Here is a 21,753-nt window from a genome sequence, read left to right as displayed (position 1 = left end):
GCTCTAGCAGTCCTGATGTCCTCAACAGGCTTAAGCCAATCGGCAAAGGACTTGGTCACAGTGGGTAAAAACAAACATGAAGGATATATTTGCTGAAACTTTCTGGGAAAGAAGTTTCTTTACCCTTCAAAATAAATTCTAAAAAGTGCTGTCTTTTCCTCTAGTCAGTGTAAAATAAAAATATGAATGATCCCTGTGAAAGTTAAAGGCATTTATCTACCCAAGGATGAATGTGATGCTGGAAGAGGCACAGGTGGAAGAATCTTCGAAAAACTGATGCTCAACCTTAACTGAACATGCCTAAAACCTTTCCTAGTTACCCAGATTATTTTTCTTCCATATATAAGAAAAACTGCATTTCTTTTAGTTAATTATTTGAAAGGTCAGATCTGTGCTGTGCGCCATGTGGGATCTCAGTTCCCTGGCCAGGGATCAAACACGTGACCCCTGCAATGGAAGTGCTGAATCTTAACCACTGGACTGCCAGGGAAGTGGTTAAGAAAGGCCAGAATTTTTACAACAGCTTTAACAAGATTGTAGTTTAATTGTGGACTGTGAGGTAATAGATTGGGAATTTTCAAACTACCCTATTTTTAAAGAATACAAATCTCTGGAGAAAGAACCAGGAATGTGCATTTTCACAGGCACCCCTACATGATTCTGATGTCATCCACCAAATAATTTAAGCTTCTCACTGCATCAAAGTCATCTGGGAGCTTTCTAGAAATGCACAGGCTTAGTCCATCCTCTACCACCCAGATCTCCCCCTACCCAAATGTTCCATTTCAGTGGGATGGGATTCAGGTAAGAGTATTTAGAGCAACACAAGCATGTTGATATGCAGCATGGTAGAGAACAATTGCTCCAACGCAGGGTTTCTCAACTTTTAACGTGCATATTATGCAGACATCTTACAAAACTGCAGATTCTGATGCAGTAGGTCTGGCCTAGGGTCTGAGATCCTGCATTTCTAAGAAGCTTTCTGGTGATGTCCAGTTTCCTGGTCCACAGACTACACATTGAGTAGCAATGAACTGTATTATTTTTAATCGTGAGTCAGACTTGACATAGCCAGGTATGTTACAAATGAAACAGATAAGAAACTGACACTAGAAACTATCTACTATATTAGGGCAGGTGTTAAGAAAACAGACCCTGTTAGATGTTCTAGGCAAAGTCCAGTCTACCTGCCAAAGATGATGTTTGAGGTTTATGACATATATGAGTTATGGTCAGTAACATAATCATCACTAGGGACCAAGGAAAAGGTAAATGCATTGTAGTGAGAGAAAATGATGATATTAATTCTGTAGCTAGTATGTTTGCAATAATAGCAATATTTGAAATTATTTTATAAGGCATATACAATGGAACCTGAACAATTTAATACCTTTTTTGTATCACTAATTTTTTTAAGAATAGGAAAGTCCATTTTAATGTTATGCATTTAAAAGAGAAGCCAGATATTAGAGAAATTAACATTTAGCAGTTGGAAAATATTGACTTGGCAGTAGGGAGTCTGTTATCCTTGCTGTTACCCTGAACATTTCAATTTCAGAAAGTTGCATGACTTTCAAATCTCCTCTATGTAAGACATGCTGCTTGACATAAGGATTTGTTTCTGACTTTCCATCAATTTCTAATTAATAGCACCACTGTGTGCTACATGATGTGAGAATTGAAAAATCTCTAAACAGTACCACAGGAACACCATGTTGCACTTCTACTTGAAAAAAACACCTGATCTTTTATCCAGCTGTTTCCTCCAGGTGTTGTCTATAAACTCAAAGGTCATTGTTTCACTAAAACTGCGATTAATTTGACTTAAAGTGTCTTACTCACTATTAAAAAAATACAACCATTAAAATCAAGTTTTTAAATAGTGACAAGTATATGCTTTAATAGCAGCAAGCATAAAAACTTATAAAATATGTTTCTTAAAGTACTTTCTTCCCATTTACAAATCTAAATGCAAAAATATATAGTTTGTATGATTTATAAGAAAGTGTAGTGATACATTTTTTTCAGTTTTTAAAAAAAATATTTACTTATTTATTTGGTTGCACCGGGTCTTTGTTGCAGCAGGCAGGCTCCTTAGTTGCGGCTTGCCAGCTCCTTAGTTGCAGCACTTGGGCTCCTCAGTTGTGCAATGTGAACTCCCAGCTGCTGCATGCATGTGGGATCTAGTTCCCTGACTAGGGATCAAACCCGGGCCCCCTGCATTGGGAGCGTGGAGTCTTAACCACTGTGCCACCAGGGAAGTCCCTTTTTTTCAGTTTTAAGAAAAGGTACTGTCTTATCTCTGAGTGAGGTCTCATAAAGTAAAGGAATATATCATTATTAGTGCAGAATAATGACAGAGTTCAGTTTAAGATGAAAAACTCACCAAACGGTGACTGCTTTTAAAATGGGAAATAAAATAGAATATCAATATTAGTAGAATCTCTTCCTAATGCTAATCTGAAAAGCACAATATTAAAATTCAACCTAAAGGTAGAGTTTATAGCTGTATGTGTACGTGTTTTAGTTTATAGAGTTTTTTTATAACAACACAATTTTACTGCATTGCATGAGATTGTGTAATAACAGGATACTATTACAGTCATAGGCACCAAAATTTGTTCTTCATAAAGGGTGTTAGGGCATTTAATTATATGTGTACTTCTTATAATAAAATCAGAATGCAAACATCAATCCTGCAATAACTGTGCAATTGAATAGCTAAAAGCAAACCAAATATGCCTGTCATGTAATAATTTTTGTGTGGTTTTTAAAGATTCAAGATTTAAACTTGTATTACTGCTGTCTTTCTATCTCTGGGAATATATTTTTCCAGTAATTACATGTTGCATCTCTTTGCTCACCAAATTAAAAAAAATAAAAATCTCAGGGAAGACTATAGCAATAACATTTATTAAATGAGTATTTACAAGTCCACTGTGTATATGGCATTTGGTGTGTACTATTCTCTAAACCAACTGGCCCTCCATGTAATATTAACTGTGTGACATGTATACACCAATATTTATTTCTATGATGTATGTTCCCTATGACTAAAGCATAATTTGGTTTATGCATAAATATCCCTTGTCTTAAAAAATTATTGTATATTAAATGATTAGTCCTTCTTCCTTAAAAAGAAAATACTTTGAAATACTTTGAAAATACTTAGAGTTTTGAATATATTCATCTCATGACCAGATTAATATTACCAAACTAATAAACAAAAAATGCAAGAAAAAACCAGCAGGTGGGGAACTGAAGACACAACTGCCAAAAAACAAAAAGGTGGAATGAAGGCATTTTGGTCTCAGCCTGAGAATAACAACAACAGCAACAGCAGTAGAAGTGGTACCGAACACTGTGTATCCAGTGTTTGCTATGTGCCAGGCACTGTGTTAAGTACTATACGTTTGTTATTTAACTCTCTGAATCCTATAAGATAGATAATTTTGTCACTCCCACTTTACACATGAGGAAACTGAGGCTTGAAAAAGGTCTAATTAACTAGTCAAATATCAGATCGCTAATACGTGGTACCACTAGGACTAAAAACCAGAACTGACTTCAAAGCCTATTGTCTTAACCAAGCTAACACTTTGCAACCAGAAAGCTGTGCAGCTAACAACATAGAAAGTAGATATATTTAACTGAATAAAATTACTCTGAGATCATTCTCCAGTCAAAAGAAATGGTCTTATGATAAAAAAGGTTTGCTAAAACTAAATCACGGTAATAATTTCACAATGTATACATATATCAAAACATCACATTGTACGTCTTAAATACATACAATTTTTATTTGTCGAGTATGTCTAAATAAAGCTGGGGGAAGAAAGAGGGCTGCTAAAATCATGCTGACTGTAATCTAGGAAACAACACGGCTGATAAAGAAATGCTTATTAATACGGCATGCAGTTTGTAATCACTTTTATCTGCTCCAAACAAAAAGAAATTATAAATAAAATATTTTAAAATATATTAAGACTATATGGCTACATTCTAACACAAAGAAAAAATTCCCTCTGGATCAGAAGTAAAATAGGGAACTCACATTGTCGAGCAGTGACTTAGGAGATAAGGCTGTAACAGAAGGGTCCAGAGCCCAAAAGCAAGCAGGGTAGACACAGAATTTTACTCCTATGTGACAATGACACTGATTACACTTCACATGAAATGAAGACGTGTAACCAACTTCCCAACCTGAGGACTGAAATTAGGATCCTGTTCACCCTCTCATTAATGAATATAGAAAATAACTACCAACTACTGACGTAGGGTTTTCTTGGAATGGAGCATTAACTGGGAACTGGAAAGTATGCTGTTGTTTATGTGAGGTGGAGGGGATTAGAAGGCAATATCATCATGGAGTGAAAGTCTGAGCTGCTGATATAATACTGTCTCTGAAATCTGGAGGTCTCTGGATGAGATAATCATGGAACCACGAAACAGAAAAGGGAGAAAAGGGATGAAAGAAAATGAAAACTCCTTCAAATCCCATTTACACATGTATAAAAAAAACTAATGGTAATAAACTCATTAAATAAACCTGAAAGATGGAAGAATTTATGCCCAAAGAAATAGAAATAATACAGCAAACTGAAAGTGCTTTAAAATCATAGTTTAAAATCCTCAAATGCATAGAGTAGATACGAGTGTCTATGAAATTAAAACCTAAATCTATTAAACAGATAAGGAATCTCTGCACATGAGAATTAAGTACAAGTGAATACGACAGAACCAATTCACAATTTTAAAAACATGAAAGCTATAATTATTAAAATAAACACATGAAACACTAAATAAATTGAGATAAACAGTAGATTTGACAAATCCAAAGAATGAATTAAAGATGTAGGTATCAGCACATACTTACAGTTTGAAATAAAAGGTTAATAAATGGAGCTTTACAAAAAGAGGAAGCATGTTCCTTGATGCTGAATTGAAGAGTAAGTCCGTCAAACTGAAGAAGAAGCAGAGTGAGAATGCAGAAGCCTCATCACTACCTTAAAGAGATTTTATGTTCACTTTGTAAAACTGCTCTAAAGTGGTCCTCTGATATCCCACTGTGGAAATAAATGAAGGCCAGTGAAATGAGAACAAGCACAGGCTATTTATTAAGAGCATGCTATAGCAAGGATGTCAGCCACTACCATTTGCATTTTGGCAGAGACTCAAAGGCAGGCAGAGTAGTGGGAAAGCTTTATAGTGGAGAAAAAGGAAGGCTTCCTGTCTGCCCTGATAGGAGACAGTTGATAGGGAGAAACTGTAAGCATGCAAATTAGAGGTGGGGCATCTTGTGTGATTGGTTAGGCGGGCATCTTTGGCTTTCTCTAGCTGGTCCAAAGTTAGAAGCAGGGACAAAAATAAGGAGGCTGTCAGTTATTAATTAATTTCTGGCAATTTGGGGCCAGTTGTTGCTGAGGACATTGTTTGGTTTCCAGTATTGTTAAGGTAGAGATAGTAGCATGACTTCCTACAACTCTGGCTTTATAGCAGGCTGGCTTCCTGGGTTCATTACTGTAGAAAAGAGATTGGTTTCCTGAGCTGGTTGCAGGTTAGCATTCTATTTGCATATATGCTCTGGCCATTGGCCATTTGTATATTCAGTCTCTGAGTATTTTTGCAGCAGAATGTGCAAAAGCCTTCTTTACATTTTGACAAGATATTAATGCTGATCTCTCGATAAACTTAAATACGTAAGCTGCCAATTACATATGCCCACAGTATACATCAGAATCTAGGAAAAATGTAGAGTTCAGAAATTGTCAAAATTATTTGCAAAAGATCTCCAATTATAGCATTTATATCTTCATTCATACTTTCTCCAACGCAGAATCAACCACCCAAGCCATCATTTCCTGCCCAGGTGTCAGTTAAGTGATGGGATAATTAGCGACAACCACCCAACTTTTGTATGAGAAAATATTTGTAAATTAGCACTTTATGAAATAGTTACCTAAGAAGTGGTTATGTGTGTCACTCATGTGCAGCCAAGCCTAAAAGAGCCTTGGGTTGCTCTCTGGTGGGTATGATAATCTTTCTGGCATGAAAATCTAAGCACCCTTATTGTTAAGGTCTCTTAACAATACTGCAAGTGAAGGTGAATAGCCCCATGAACTTTCTGCCTCAAAGTAAAAGAATATGTCCCCATTTCCTTTACAGTGTGTGAAAGAGGTGAAAGAGAAATTCATCTGCTCCCCAGGATCAGAAACTCCTAATCCCATCCCTTACTTTATACAGCCTTTATCTCAGGATTTGGCTTCTAAGTGCTTGACCAAACGCAGCTGCCAGCTCACTCAGTAAGTGCCTTTATAAACACATTTGGCTGCTTATCTTTAGAACATCCTTAATCCCAGCAGGAAGGCTTTTAAATTTATTCCCAGAGCAGTTGCCCTCTATTTCTCTTCTCTTGACTGCTGCCATTCCCATTCCCACCCTCTCTGCCTCATCAGCTCATCACAGAAACTGAAGGCACAAGCAGCTTACCCTGGGCTACAAGTCCTAGCTGGAGTTCCCTCTGCAGTGAGAACACCATTATCCACCAAATGACATGGGTTACACTCAAACTGTGGACTAGAATGTAATGAATTCAAAGAAGACTTAACATGAACGTACACAACCAAATGTAAACATAACTCAAACGTGAGTTATCTGGGTGAAGGAACTATGGAGTCACCTAAGCATAACTGTTCAAAATTGACGTAAAGTCCTACCCTAAATCTGGCAGTGATGCAGATGACTAAACTATTGCCTGTTATTTCTCAGACTTTGTGTTTTTTGAGTTTGCCGTTTGGGAGGACTTGGAAGAAAACTGCTCAACTTTTGGAGTATTTTTAGATCCTTCTTGCAGCCTTCAGTGAGTTATTTCAAATGAGTTAAGATTCTATCAAAGCTAGTCTGTTAGGAAGGAAATAGCAAGATGAATATTCTACCCATGGCAAATAACTCAAGACCACACAAGTCAAGCAGGCATCTGCCAAAATGCAAATGCTCCAATTTCAAATCTACATGAAAGTTATGGAATGGAAATAGACAGTGACTGAGGAGCTAGAGGAAAGGTGGAAGCTGATTCCTCTGATCATTCCTGAGGAGGATAATTATTCCTGCTGTTTGAAATTGTTAGTAGTGGAGACCAGGTGCAATGGGATTGATCATCTATGGTTATCAGAATAGCCTACTTTGTCTCAATGCAAAAGTCTAGAGAAATGCTATTAACATGTGCTTTAAGGAGATAGAGAAAGAATCTTCAACACTCAAGTTTGAATTCAAAGTTACAAGCTGATTTTGTTTCACACTTTTTTTTTTACTTCCCAATGGTCATTTAGGGTGAAATAAACAGTAAAATAACTGGTTTTTAAAAAGATTGTCTAATTTCCAAATACTGAATATTTTTCATGACCAGTTATTTTTTATTACATTCTGTTTTGGTAAGAGAATATATTCTATATGAACTCAGAGAATACATTCTATATGGCTCAGAATATATATGTATTTGTACACTGAGTTTAATTTAAAAAGAATAGTATTCCACAGTTATTGGCTGAAAGTATTTTGTTGGCTGTTTACTTAGCAAAAATAATTTTGAAGAAGCAGAAGAAGATTGGAGTACTTAATACTCCTTGCTTTTAAGACTTATAAAGCTATGGTAATTAGAAGATTCCCCCTCACACACACACATAGAAAATTTGTGACAAACAAAAATATCTCCAGACATTACCAATTGTCTCATGGGGTGCAAAATTGACTCTGGTTTTGAACTACTAATCCAGCTACACCAGCTTTTTGTTTTCTTTTTTAGAACCTACAGGCTGCATCTTTTACCATAATTTTATTTTTCAACTTTCACTAATTTTATTTTTTAAACTTTCAGTACCCTTATGTTTTAGACAGGTACCATTTTTTTAAATTTAATTTTATTTGTTTTAATACAGCAGGTTCTTATTTAGTTATCTATTTTATACATATTAGTATATGCATGTCAATCCCAATCTCCCAATTCATCCCACCACTCCCCGGCCCACTTTCCCCCCCTTGGTGTCCAAACGTTTGTTCTCTACTTCTGTGTCTCTATTTCTGCCCTGCAAACCAGGTAATCTGTACCAGTTTTCTAGATTCCACATATATGCATTAATATACGGTATTTGTTTTTCTCTTTCTGACTTACTTCACTCTGTATGACAATCTCTAGGTCCATCCATGTCTCTACAAATGACCCAATTTTGTTCCTTTTTATGGCCGAGTAATATTCCATTGTATATATGTACCACATCTTTATCCATTTGTCTGTCAATAAGCATTTATAGACATGTACCATTTTATTTTTAATTTTATCTAAATATATCTGTCCAAATACTGATTTTGTCTTTTACTAATGACATTTTTCAAACTTATCATCTTTTTCTACATTAATTTCTTTAGTATTCTTTCTTTCCTTTTTGAATTGGCTTAATCAATTTTTAAAATCCCCTTATTCCTTCCACTGGTTTTTATGATATACAATGCATTTTAACATGCGTACTTCTTAACAAACTTGATTTGCCAATGTTTAAAATTAATTCATATCTCTATTCTCTTCTCAAGGAATATAAGCAAAGATTTCAAGACATTTTACCTCATTTTGCTCTCTCCCATTTTACTTTTGTTGTTTGGATTTTAATATTTACTGCAGTAAGTAGAATAATGCCTCCCCCCGCAATGTCCAAATATGTTCACACAGTAATTCCTAGAACCTATGAATATGTTACCTTACATGGCAAAAAGGACCTTGCAGATGTGATTAAAAATGTATCACAAGGGTCCTTAGGAGTGAAAGAGCAAGGTAGGAGAGTGAGACAAGTAGGTGTCGATTGAATAAGAGGTCAGAGTGATGAGGGAAGGCAGGAACCAAGAAGCATAGGCAGTCTCTTTAAGAATCTTCTTCTGGAAACTCCAGAAGAAATGCAGCCCTACTGATACCTGGAGTTTAGCCCAATGATACCTAATTCATATTTTTGAACTCCAGAACTATAATGAATTTGTGTTCTTTTAAGCTACTGAGTTTGTAGTAATTTGTTACAGCACAAATAGGAAATAAATAAACCACATTTCGTTATACCAATTCCATTCCCATCCCAGCACTCATTATTATTATTTCAGTTAATTTTCATTTAGTGTTCTTGCTTACTGACTTATTTGCCATTGCTTCTTTCATCACACTACAGTCTTTTGGGTCCAACTTCATTTGTCATAAAGAATATCTTCATCTAGCTCTTTGAGGGAAGGTCTTTGTGTGGTGCATTCTGTATATCTTTTTGTGAAACTATATTTATCATGCCTTAATCTTCAAAGGAGCAATTATTTGGGTAGAGAATTCTATTTCTCAGGGCACTACCAAGATATTATTCCACTGTCTTCTTGCCTTTAATGTGGCTTTGGGGAGACAATTAGCCATAGCATAGCTTTTACTTTTGTTCTCCCTAAATTGCTTCCTTTTACCTTTTTAGTTAATTACCTATTAATTCATCTATTTTCTTTTATAGTTAATTAGCTACTAAGGAAGCTAATTAACTATAAAAATCATTTTCTTACATACTTTTTTTTTTTTAAAGCAGGTTACTTTTGGGGTAGAATCACTTGTACTCATTTTTAAATTCTACTGTCTTCAGGGCCTCAGGCACAAGCATTTTTTTTTTTTTCTTTTTGGGCATTTCCCTCTAATTCTTTATTCTTAGGTATACTACATTTGCTGTCGATCTACGTTCAGGTCCTGTGCCTCAAAAACTAACAGTGCCTCCTCAAATAAAGAAAATCCCCTTGAGGCTTCCCTGGTGGTGCAGTGGTTGACAGTCAGCCTGCTGATGCAGGGGACGCGGGTTCGTGCCCCGGTGCCGCGAAGATCCCACATGCCGCAGAGCGGCTGGGCCCGTGAGCCATGGCCGCTGAGCCTGCACGTCCAGAGCCTGTGCTCCGCAACGGGAGAGGCCACAACAGTGAGAGGCCCGCGTACCTCTTTGGTTCTTCCGTTACTTCTTCTTCCCCTTATCTCTCTTTGTCCTTCCTTGGTGCTTGGTGCTTCTTAGCAGTTCCAGCTATGTGATCACTGCTTTTACGCTTGCTTCCCGACATCCTGGGCTTGAAATAAAGATACTGTACTACTGTACTCTATACAGTACTGTGTAGTAAAGTACACAAAAGCACAACCACTTGCAGAAGATGCACACACGTGACAATGTACACCAGAACTAACACGTGAACTTACGTGATTGGACATGCAAACGCACGTTCTCATCTTTGAAAGTTCTCAACTTGAAGGCTAGTATGTAGGGGACTTACTGTAATACTCTAGACAAAATATACTATGTATTTTAATTCTTCACATTTATTTATAGAAACAAATAGGGAATAAACTAAGTTTCACCAGACTAGATGACCTGCAACAAGTAAGTTAAGAACCTCCCTGGAAATAAACAATTGCATAGACATGAATTTTAGCTTCTTTGGTGCATAGTATTTATGTTTTTCTATAAATATACTTGAGATATTTTTTCTGGCATGCAGATGGAAACAATTTGGTGGCAAGGGTGGAAGGGAGCGTCCTTGTTTTTAAGATTTGTTCGATAGAACTGGAACAGTACTCAGTCTAAAGCTCATTTTTCTCTAAGACTGAGACTTTTTTTTCTGAGACTGTGCACTCTGAAAAATGGCCCATTTCCAGTCTGTCTGTGGAAACAAACTTTATTCTCAGCCCTCAGTGAACACTAGGAATGTTACCTCTAAACCTTTGAGATTGATCTTTCCCCATCCTTGAGTAATTTTCTCACATGCACATGCTGATCAGTACTCAACTGAATTGTCCAGGGGAACCTTCTGCACATCTCCAGAATTATAGTTTTGAGCAACACTCTCCTTTCCAGTACTCTGTCTTGTGAACTGTAGCTGCTTTAGTCTCCCTAGACTCTCAACTCTGTCTCCTCAATTCAGTGAGTCCACCAGGCTCTGTCTGCTTTCTCCCTTCTTGTGTCACTGGCTAAAATTTTCTCGAAGCTATAAGCTACAGTATCATAGGAATCACTTCATTAGTTTTATTGTTGTTGTTGTTCTATTCATTTGTTTTAGGTAGAAGGTTAAATTCAGTCCCTATTATCGATACTTCATTTTAGCTAGGAGGTCCACTTTTAATAAATATCAAAATGCTTTACTTGAATCTAAAGTTTTATCTTTACATGTAAAATATGTTTGTAAAATAATCTTTGTACTTTTATCTATAATGCATAAATCTAATAATATGTGTTGCTTTATTCCTTTCTTGTATTTTAAATACTTTCTTTGAATGTTAAAGTTTTGAGCAAAATTTTTTGCCATTTAAAATGACTGAGAAAAGTATACGAGGAAAATATTATTTAATAACTGCAATTATATTTTATGCATGATCTCCTCTGTATAAATAGTCATACACTATAATTTACTGACAAAAATGTAGAGATAATAGGAGGAGAAAAAATAAAAAAAATAATTCAACAAAACTGTATTCTATAAGGTAATAGCATTAACTCATAAGACTATCAACCTGGCACTCTAATGGTTAAATATAGTTGTTGTTGGCATAAATAAAAATTATCTTTCTTTAACAAAACACAAATGCAGAGCCAGAGCCCACAGGACTTCTTATCTCCTTCCTGTTTTTTAGGATCTAAATTCCAGCATGATCAATTCTTAGAACCATAATATTTTGGCTTTCAAAATGGCTCTTAAGCATGTAAACTCCAATTTAAAGATTACATTTTAAGTCTTTGTCAGTTAACATTTAACAGTGATTATAAGGCTTTACAGCAATGGAACACCAGTTACCAAAGGGTCAGGAATTAGCTGTAAACCAAAGCCACTAAAGGGAGTGTAGGGCAATGGTAAATTTAATTCCTACCACAGTAACTTATAAAATTAGTCTCGTCTATCTCCTAATTAACTAGTGTGCTATAGAACTATTTTAACTTTTATCACATAAGCATTATTCACCTTGACACTTTAAAGTTCAAGGCTATTTTAGCCTCAGTACCTCTGTACAAAGGACATTTATCATCAAACTTTACTATAAGAAGAAAATGATCTGCTAATTTTCTGCCACCTGCCTTTAAGAGGTTTCAGCTATCAGAGAGATATTTGTTTTAGATAGGTTCTAACAAGCAGTATATTATCCACTGCAATACATTTGCTGTCCCCACCCAAACATCTCTTCTGCAGACAGTAACAGTGAAAGTCCTTATCTCAATAGAAGTGTGTCCTTCTAACATAGGTAGAAATTAAAGTCAAATTAAATGAGGGGAAAAAAGTATATAATTACAAACAGAATATAATTCGAAGCATAAATTTAGAGTAGAAAGTTAGCTTCTTTTCAATTCTGCCTAGGTTAGCTTTCCAATTCTCCAGTAGAGCATATAATTTCTGGACACATTTTATCAGTTGATTAAAACAAGAATTCTATTCTTTCTTGCAGTATATGATCAAGTGAGATCTCCACTAAAATTACGTTTCTGTGATATCAATCAGAACAAATGTTATTTTGTTTTGGATTCAGGTATTATTTATTTCCTCCACTTTAATATTGCTTTTATGCTTTGTAGTGCTAAAATATCACATTTTATCAAAAAAGAAAAATTTTAGGTGCCTTAAAAACGTGCTTTTTAATTTTTTAAGTTAACATGTCCTATTTTATTTTCTGCATGATGTGTTTTTCCCTACTCAGAATCTCTGAAGAATTATCTTAATGTGATGGGTGAAATGAGAAATCATCAATGCATACAAAACATAGTTATAATTTAAAACTTCAGAAGAACCTCAATATTTCTTTTAATTTAAGGATCCGTGAAATGATATCGTAACATGTTAATGTTGAACTCTAATTAACATTACTTGAAATAAAAGAGGGCTGGAGAGTGGATTAAATAAGTAGGGTATGTTGTGGAAAAAAAAAAGCTTGCGATAACTGCTCTCTTTCCCCTGATCCTCCACCCCAGGCAACTCCACCACTACAATCAAATCTTTTTGGGCATGGATCTCAAAGTGCAGCCCATAACCAAGAATCCGGCACTATTTTTTGCTCCTTTCTCAGTAACCTCCACTACACTCCATGTTCACTAAGGGTACAAATATGCAGCAAGAGTCTTTTAGTGAATATTAATGTAAAAATGCACTTGAGTATGATTTTCTAAATTATAAATTATAAGCAATAATAAAACATGTGTGATAGCTAGCTAGCTAGATATACATATTTTACAGTCAATTTGTTATTCTTATGTAGCAAATAGGTTATATTCTATAAGCTATTATGACATAGAACTCCTAGCTGCAGGTGACAGAAGGACTAGTAAGATAATATTGATAGAGTCTAAGTACTGCCTTCACATCTCATGGAGGATCTCCTCAATAGTAAGATGTTAAATTATTCATTTCACAGAAAAATTTTCCTCTAAACAACCATTTATTACCTAATCCTTTCTAAAATAAACATTTTACAAATTTGGAAAGTCTAAATAGCGATCTAAAAATACCATCATTACTTTAAGGTGCATTGAAAATTAACTGAAGAGATTGGCATCACTTCAATCTGATATTCACACTCTGCCTAAATAGTATTGTCTTCTGGATAGCATTATGTATTTACATAATCCAAATATCATATGTATACTAATTTCACCCATATTGCACCATGAGCTCTGAGACTGCTAATGAGCCCTGATGTACACCTGATTCACATATCCTACTTGGATATTACTTTGATTTGAAATTAGCTTGGTCATTTAAAATTTTCAAATGAGAATTTATTGAATGAAGTGATGATGAATATAGGCTCTGGAGTCAGACTGCCTGGATTCAAAGCCACGGTGTATCCCTTCTATGTGACCTCTACCAAGCTTCTTAACCTCTCTAACTCAGTTTCCTCATCTATAAAATAGTTCTAATAATAACAATAACATCTGTATTCTTAGTTTCTGTGAAGATTAATTGGGATGATGTTGATAAAGCTCTTTGAATTGTATCTGCCTAAGTTTTAGCTACTTATTTTATTTACTGATAGCACATTCCCAATATAAATGTCATGGTCATTCATCTCTACAACAAATGAATCACGAAGTCTTGTCAATTATGCCTCTATCATCCTTCTTCAATATATTCTACTCTTTTTATTTCCTTTGGGAGTGCTTTAGTTCAGTTTTTTTATGATCTCTTCTCTAGAGATCTGCAATAAATTGTCAACAGAGCTGCCAGTTTTCTAACAGCTAATCTCTCAATGTATCATTAACACTTTCATCAGATTTATCCACTGGCTCCCCATTGCTAACAAAAAAGAATAGTATTCAACGCCACCATTACTTGATTCTAAATTATTTTATATAACAATTTACTCTTTTATATATTTAAAGGTTTAGTGCTTTTCCTGAGCCTCCCACAAGTTTTTGCACATTTTCTTCTTATATTCTTTCTTCAGAATAACCTCTCCAACTTTTTAAACTTGAAAAAAAAATTTTAGGGTCCAGCATATCTGCCATTAACTCAATAGAGACTTTCCTGCTCCCTACATTAGGCATTACACATTGCCACATTCTAAGTCACACAATTATGTCACTTACTATAGTGCTGTTTTTGTCATTAATTGACTACATATAGCTTGCTCTGGATAGAGCATAAAATACCTCAAAAGCAACGTCTTTGTCTTTATCTTTGCTTCCACCACAGCTTTTTGCACATGATGGATATGGAATTTTCCCTATCTTTAGCTCTGATTTGTGATTCATTACAAGAGAAGCCAAGATACATACTGAAGTGACATTTTAAGAGTCATATAAAAGTATATTTTCTGAGTCTTTGAATAATAAAGTATCCTTTTATTAATATTTGGATAAAACTTTTCCTCTTCACGTTCATTTTTCTTTTGCTTCATTCTTATCTGAGTGTTAGTGATGCTGAGAATCTGGAGGCCAGCTTAATATTTTTACTTCTTAAGTGAGTTTTTTTTTCTAATTTTTGTTTTATGTTTTAGTTTTAAAATGTCATCCAAAAATTGTATAATACTTTTTCCATCCATTTAATAATCAGATAAGGAAAGACAGAATTTGAATTGTTATGAATCTCTTTTAATCTTCCTTGCACCCCAGAGAAGCCTTTTCACTTTTCATACTCAAATTCGTTTCTTTTCTGCAGAAAGTTTTCTTTAAGTACTTTTGAATTAATGTTTTTATCCACATTCCTGTTTCTTTCTCATGAATAACTAAGGTTTACTCTTCATTATCATTTCTCCACATTCCTCAGATAATGTACCATCATTACTTGCTCCCTCTGATCAGCATTCTGGGAATATTATTCAGATTTTTACTCCATAACACTGCATCAGTTTTTATCAATGTCACTTTTGCTCTTAACCTCTCCTGTAGAGACTTCAGTTTATGGGGTTCAGGACATGCTATGCCAAAATACAGCACCTTCATATACTGAATATTTTAAGCTGAAGGAGTTTGGGGAAATGGCAGAAGCAGGAAGATCACTCTGACCTCCTATGCCCTAGCCCTTCTTCTCTGAAGCAGGGCATAAAATCCTCATGTGAGAGGCGCCCTCCAACTACCCAAAGGACAAAAGCATCCTTATCTCCTAAAACAAAGGGACACCAAGAAGAATCCCAACAAACAGGCCTTGCTAAGTTCCCCCAGCTCGTTACAATTATCTCACACTTCTTAACTTATCATATTTCTCCACAACTGCCCACTCTTGATCAACTCTGGCATGAAAATATACAAGTCTCTTTCTTTGGGTCTTTATTTCTTTATGAAGCCTCCAATGTCATGTAAAACTGACATTAAATAAATTTGAATACTTTTCTCTTGTTAATCTGTCTTTGTCAGTTTAATTTTCAAACCCAACCAGGGACCCTAAGAGAGTTGGGAACTTTTCTCTCCCCTACACTACAGTTACCACTAAAGATTCTTGGCAATTCTTTTCTATCTCACTCCATCCTTTTAGAAAATCTTAGCTTCTTATTTTTACTACTTATTCTTCTTTTCTTATTCCATCATCTTGTCTGTTTGTGTTACATACATACACATTTTCTTATATTCTATTGTTAGGGTGACAATACGTATCGGTTTGCCCAGTACAGTTTTGGTTTCTGGATGTTGTCCTGGTGTAATTACTGATAAGGCCCCTTTTGCTTCTCAAAAGTGTCACTTGATGTAATAAATTATATGGTTGTGCTAGGAATGTCAGATATGTCTTCTAAAAGGTTTTCTTTTTTCATCTTTTGACTAATGTGTCAACAATTTTCTGTTTTTCTGAATATTGAGTTGGTGTTTTCTTTCCCACTGTTCCTTTTTTTGTTCTTCAGTATTGTTTGAAGGATCAACCTGTCCTAATGTTTACTCATTCATGAGTGACAAAAGATCTATAGAGAGTATTTGTGCACAGAATGTGTATTTGACCTTAGCTTCATTCATAGAATTCATTATCTCCCTGTTATTTTAACTATTTCTATACCTGTTTGACATAAATTGTTACAATGACTGTCGTAAGTTCCAGAAGTGTAAGTACATTCTCTAATGGTTTTTGTCAAAATATGCTTCTACCTTTGTGCAACTGTGAAATGAATTCTTTCTGGAAAATACCAAGAATGATTTCTGTTTCATTGGGAGGGATTCTATCAACTCACCTTAGACAAATTTTATAGAGAAATATGTTACACACACACACACACACACACACACACACTCATGCTCCCATATTTAGAATCAGATCCTCCTTCTTGCTGGCTATTCCTGTGGATTATGGATATGAGTTGTCTTCAACTGATCTCATGACTTAACTGCACATTTTGAGGATTTAAGAAAATGATCAAAATAATAAAATAACCATTGGTAAAGGCAGGAAAGATGCCTCCAAGACTTTTCTAATGCCTGACAGCCTCAAACATTTTTTTATTATCTGCTTCAATGTAATAAAATGCTCAATAATTTTTAAATCTCTCTGAGACTTTTCCTTTGCAATAATAAAGAGGAAGCATTCAAATATAACAAAGAGAAAGGAGGGGCACAATAAAATGTACCTAAAGTACACGTATGGACTAAGAATCTTCCTCAACAAAGGAAAACTTCATCTATGTCATTATATTCTTCAGGGTTTTCCTCCCAAATCATCTCTGGTATCTAGTCCATAGCTATTCAGTATTTCTAAGTTGATTGCTCACATCTATCAATCGGTCTTTAAGCACCCATGTCTCCTTCCTCTTCCTTATATCTCAGGAAACAAATGATCAGCATCAGTCCCAGGCACCCCAGGGGTCCACATCCAGTCATGCCAGGACCCAGCACCACAAAAAGGCAGGCTAGCAGTCACTGCACAAGGCAGGGCCTCACAGCCCATCAGGCCAGAGGCCAGCCCTACCTACTAGCATACTCACAGTAGTCAGCCCTGCCACACAGGAAAGGCCCACTGAGCCCACAAAAGGGGCACACCTAAAACATATAGCTCTGGTAACAGGGGGTGGGGTGTATTGCTGGGCCTCTCTTACGGCATCCCTTACATAAGGTTATTTCTCCAAGATCAGGAAATGTAACCAAACTACCTAATATATAGAAATAAACACATATAACTAGGCAAAGTGAGGAGATGAAGGGACAAGACAAAAGCCCAGAAGAAAAACTAAGAGAGGAGGAGATAAGCAGTCTACTCAATAGAGTTCAAGGTAATGACTCTAAGGATGTTCAACAAACTCAGCAAAGGAATGGATGAACATGGTGAGAAGTTTAACAAAGAGTTAGAAATGTAAAGAAGAAGCAAACAGAGCTGAAGAATACAATAACTGAAATGAAAAATTATCTCAAAGGAAGGAAGAGATCAATGAACTGGAAGACAGAGTAGTTGAAATCACCTAAGCTAAACAAAAAAGAGAAAAACAAAAAGCTTAAAAAATGTGGATACTTCAAGATATCTCTGAAACAACATCAGGTGTACCAACATTCACATTATAGGAGTCCCAGAAGGAGAAGACAGAGAGAAATGGGCAGAGAATTAGCTGAAATAGCTGAAAACTTTCCTAACCTGGAAAGGGGAACAGACATCCAGATCCAGGAAGCACAGAAAGTTCCAAACAAAATGAACCCAAAGAGGTTCACACCAAGATATTGTAATTAAAATGGCAAAAATTAAAGATAAAGAGAGAATCTTAGAAGAAGCAAGTGAAAACAACTATTTATGTATAAAGGAACTCGCAAAAGATTACAAGCTGACTCTTCAGCTGAAACTTTGCAGGCCAAAAGAGAGTGGTACAATATATTCAAAATGATTAAAAACAACAACAGCAACAACAACAAAAAACCCTATAACCAAGAGTATGTTACTCAGCAAGGCCATGATTCAGATATGAAGAACAGATATAGAGTTTTACAGAGAAGTAAAAGACAAAAGAGCTCAGTACCACTAAACCAGCTTTACAAATAATGTTAAACGGACTTCTCTAAGCAGAAAACAAAAGACTACAACAAGAAATATGAAAATTATGAAAGGAAAAATTTCATTGGTAAAGGCAAACATACAGTAAAGGTAGTTGATCAACCATTTATAAAGATAGCAAGAAGGTTAAAAGACAAAAGTAGTAAAATCATCTATGTCTGCAATAAGTAGTTAAAGGACACACAAAACAAAAAGATTTAAAATATGATGTCAAAAACATTAAACGGGGAAGGGGGTAGTAAAAATACAGGTTTGTTAGAATGTGTTTGAACTTGAGACCAACTTACAACAGTCATAAATATATGTAGCTACACGTGCTTATGTATAAATATCAGGGTAACCACAAACCAAAAACCATGAGATATATACACAAAAAAGAGAAAGGAATCCAAACATAAAGCTAAAGATGGTCATCAAATCACAAAAGAACAGAGCAAAAAAGAAGAAACAAACAAAAAAGAACTACAAAAACAATCCCAAAACAATTAACAAAATGGTAATAAGTACATACACATGAATAATTACTTTAACTATAAATAGACTAAATGCTTCAATTAAAAGATACAGTGTTGCTGAGTGGATACAAAAACAAGACTCATACATATGCTGCCTACAAGAAGTTCACTTCAAATATAAAGACACACACAGACTTAAAGTGAGATGATAGAAAAAGTTATTCCACCCATGCACCTATAGTCACCTAATCTAAGACAAAGGAGGCAAGAATATACAATGGGAGAAAGACAGTCCCTTCAATAAGTGGTGCTGGCAAAATTGGACAGCTACATGTAAAAGAATGAAATTAGAACAGTCCCTAACACCATACACACAAATAAATTCAAAATGCGTTAAAGACCTAAATGTAAGGCCAGACACTATAAAACTCTTAGAGGAAAACCTAGGCAGAACGCTCTTTGACATAAATCACAGCAAGATCTTTTTTGACCCACCTCCTAGAGTAATGGAAATAAAAACAAAAATAAGCAAATGGGACCTAATTAAACTTAAAAGCTTTTTCACAGCAAAGGAAACCATAAACAAGGTAAAATGACAACCCTCAGAATGGGAGAAAATATTTGCAAATGAAGCAACTGACAAAGGATTAATCTCCAAAATATGCAATAGGTCCAGTTTATTTATTTTGGCTTTTATTTCCTTTACTTAGGAGACGGATCCAAAAAATATTGCTGTGATGTATGTCAGAGTGTTCTGACACAACATTATAGACTAGAAATCAACTTTAAGAAAAAAGAAACTGCAAAAAAACACAAACACATGGAGATTAAACAATATCATACAATGCTACTATACAATGCAACATTAGCAATACAAAAGAATGAAATCTTGCCATTTGAGACAACATGGATGGACCTGGAGGATATTATGCTAGGTGAAATAAGACAAAGACAAATACCATAAGATTTCACTTATATGTGGAATCTAAAAACAAATCAAAACAATGAACAAACAAAACAGAAACAGACTCATAGATACATAGAACAAACTGGCAGTTGTCAGAGGGAAGAGAGGTGGGGGAATGAGTGAAACAGGTGAAGGAGATTAAGGATATAAACTTTCAGTTATAAAATAAATAAGTCATGGAGATATACAGCATAGAGAATATAGTCAATAATATTGTAATAACTTTGGTGACAGACGGTTACTGGACTTATTGTGGTGATCATTTTGTAATGTATAAAATATCAAATCACCTGAAACTAATATAACATTGCAAGTCAATTATACTTTAATTTTAAAAAACTAATATATTATTGAATATCATCATTATGCAGACTTGTCCACCTACCCTCAGGAAATGCTAGAGGAAGGCAAGATTTTAAAGAGTGGACAAGCCCATTGAGGAAAGAGCACCCTGCATTCAGGCAGCTGCAAAGGAATAGGCAAAGAGGCAAAGAGAGAGCACAGAAGGTCTTGTTTTTCTCCCCAATTTTACCTACTGATAAGTGATTATACTTTCAGGTGGAGGAGAAACCCCAGGGTTCTGGGAAAATTTTATCCTAAGAAAAAACATCAGGAGTGGAGAAGAAGTTTTCTCCATTCAAATGCAATTTAATTTACATTTAAGTATGTATTTTGAGATTAAAAATTACTAATTGAATAATTTTATCAATATACATAGATTATAAATTTATTTATCTGAAAAGTAAAGCTTGAATTTCCTATTATCACTTATGCAGTATATTTAATAAAACATAATATTAAGAAAAAACAGAAAAATTTAAAACTAAGAGAAATTATATCATTACATATGTAATGGGAATGTTATTCTTCCCAGACTGTCAATTTGAAATTTTAGAACTTGATATTTATATTTATTGAAATATTATGGAAAGAAGCTTTATTAAACATTTACTACACTTACCACCATTCAAAATTTCAAATTTTATGTCAATTCTAAACGAGTGTATATTATTCATATCAAAGTTACAAATGGATCTAATTAATTTTACAATTAACCTTAATAACACAAAGAAAAATCTGTGACCATCATTAAATTTGTTTATTATTTAGTTTCACATTAGAATTTCTTTTAGTTAATAAGGCTTTCAGTCTCAAATGTTGATGATATAAAATAGTAATTAATTAGTACATGCAAATGAAATGCATTGACATAAAGCCACAACTCGTAACTTATGCTTTCTCTATAAGGTTCTATTTTATGTCCAATACATAAAGAAGTATTTTATTATTATTTTCAAATAAACATGATATATACTATAATTAAATATTAAACAATTTGTTCTAAATATCTTTCTTCAGAAAAAAATCATAAAAATTATTTATTATTCTTGTTTGTTTTATTTTTTTGAAAAGTGAGAGATAAGATTAGGGGAAACCCAGACATAGTAGTATAAGTTCATTTACAACTTTAAATAAAATGCTAACAGTTAGTTTTTAGTGAACACCACTACCAATGCCATGTAAGAGAAATATGAGAAAATGATGTACTTAAAATAAGAGTGATTTTACCACTATCATTGATCATTTATTGAGAATATTACATGTAAAAGATCAGTATAGATATGTGTTGTTCAATATGGCAGCCATTAGCCCATGTGGATATTTAAATTTGAATTAATAATAATTAAGTAAGATTTAAAAATCAGTTTGTAATTTGTACTAGTCACAATTCAAATACTCAATGGCCGCCTGTGGTTACTAGCTACCATATTTGGTATAGAATATTTCCATCATTGCTGAAAATTCTATTGAACTAAAAGCTGAAGATTCACAACATGTAAGACAAAGTACATGCACTCA

Source organism: Monodon monoceros, unplaced genomic scaffold, assembly GCF_005190385.1.
Source record: "Monodon monoceros isolate NGI ecotype Baffin Bay Population unplaced genomic scaffold, NGI_Narwhal_1 Super_Scaffold_16, whole genome shotgun sequence".
NCBI classification, from domain to species: Eukaryota; Metazoa; Chordata; class Mammalia; order Artiodactyla; family Monodontidae; genus Monodon; species Monodon monoceros.
This window is presented reverse-complemented; position numbering follows the sequence as displayed.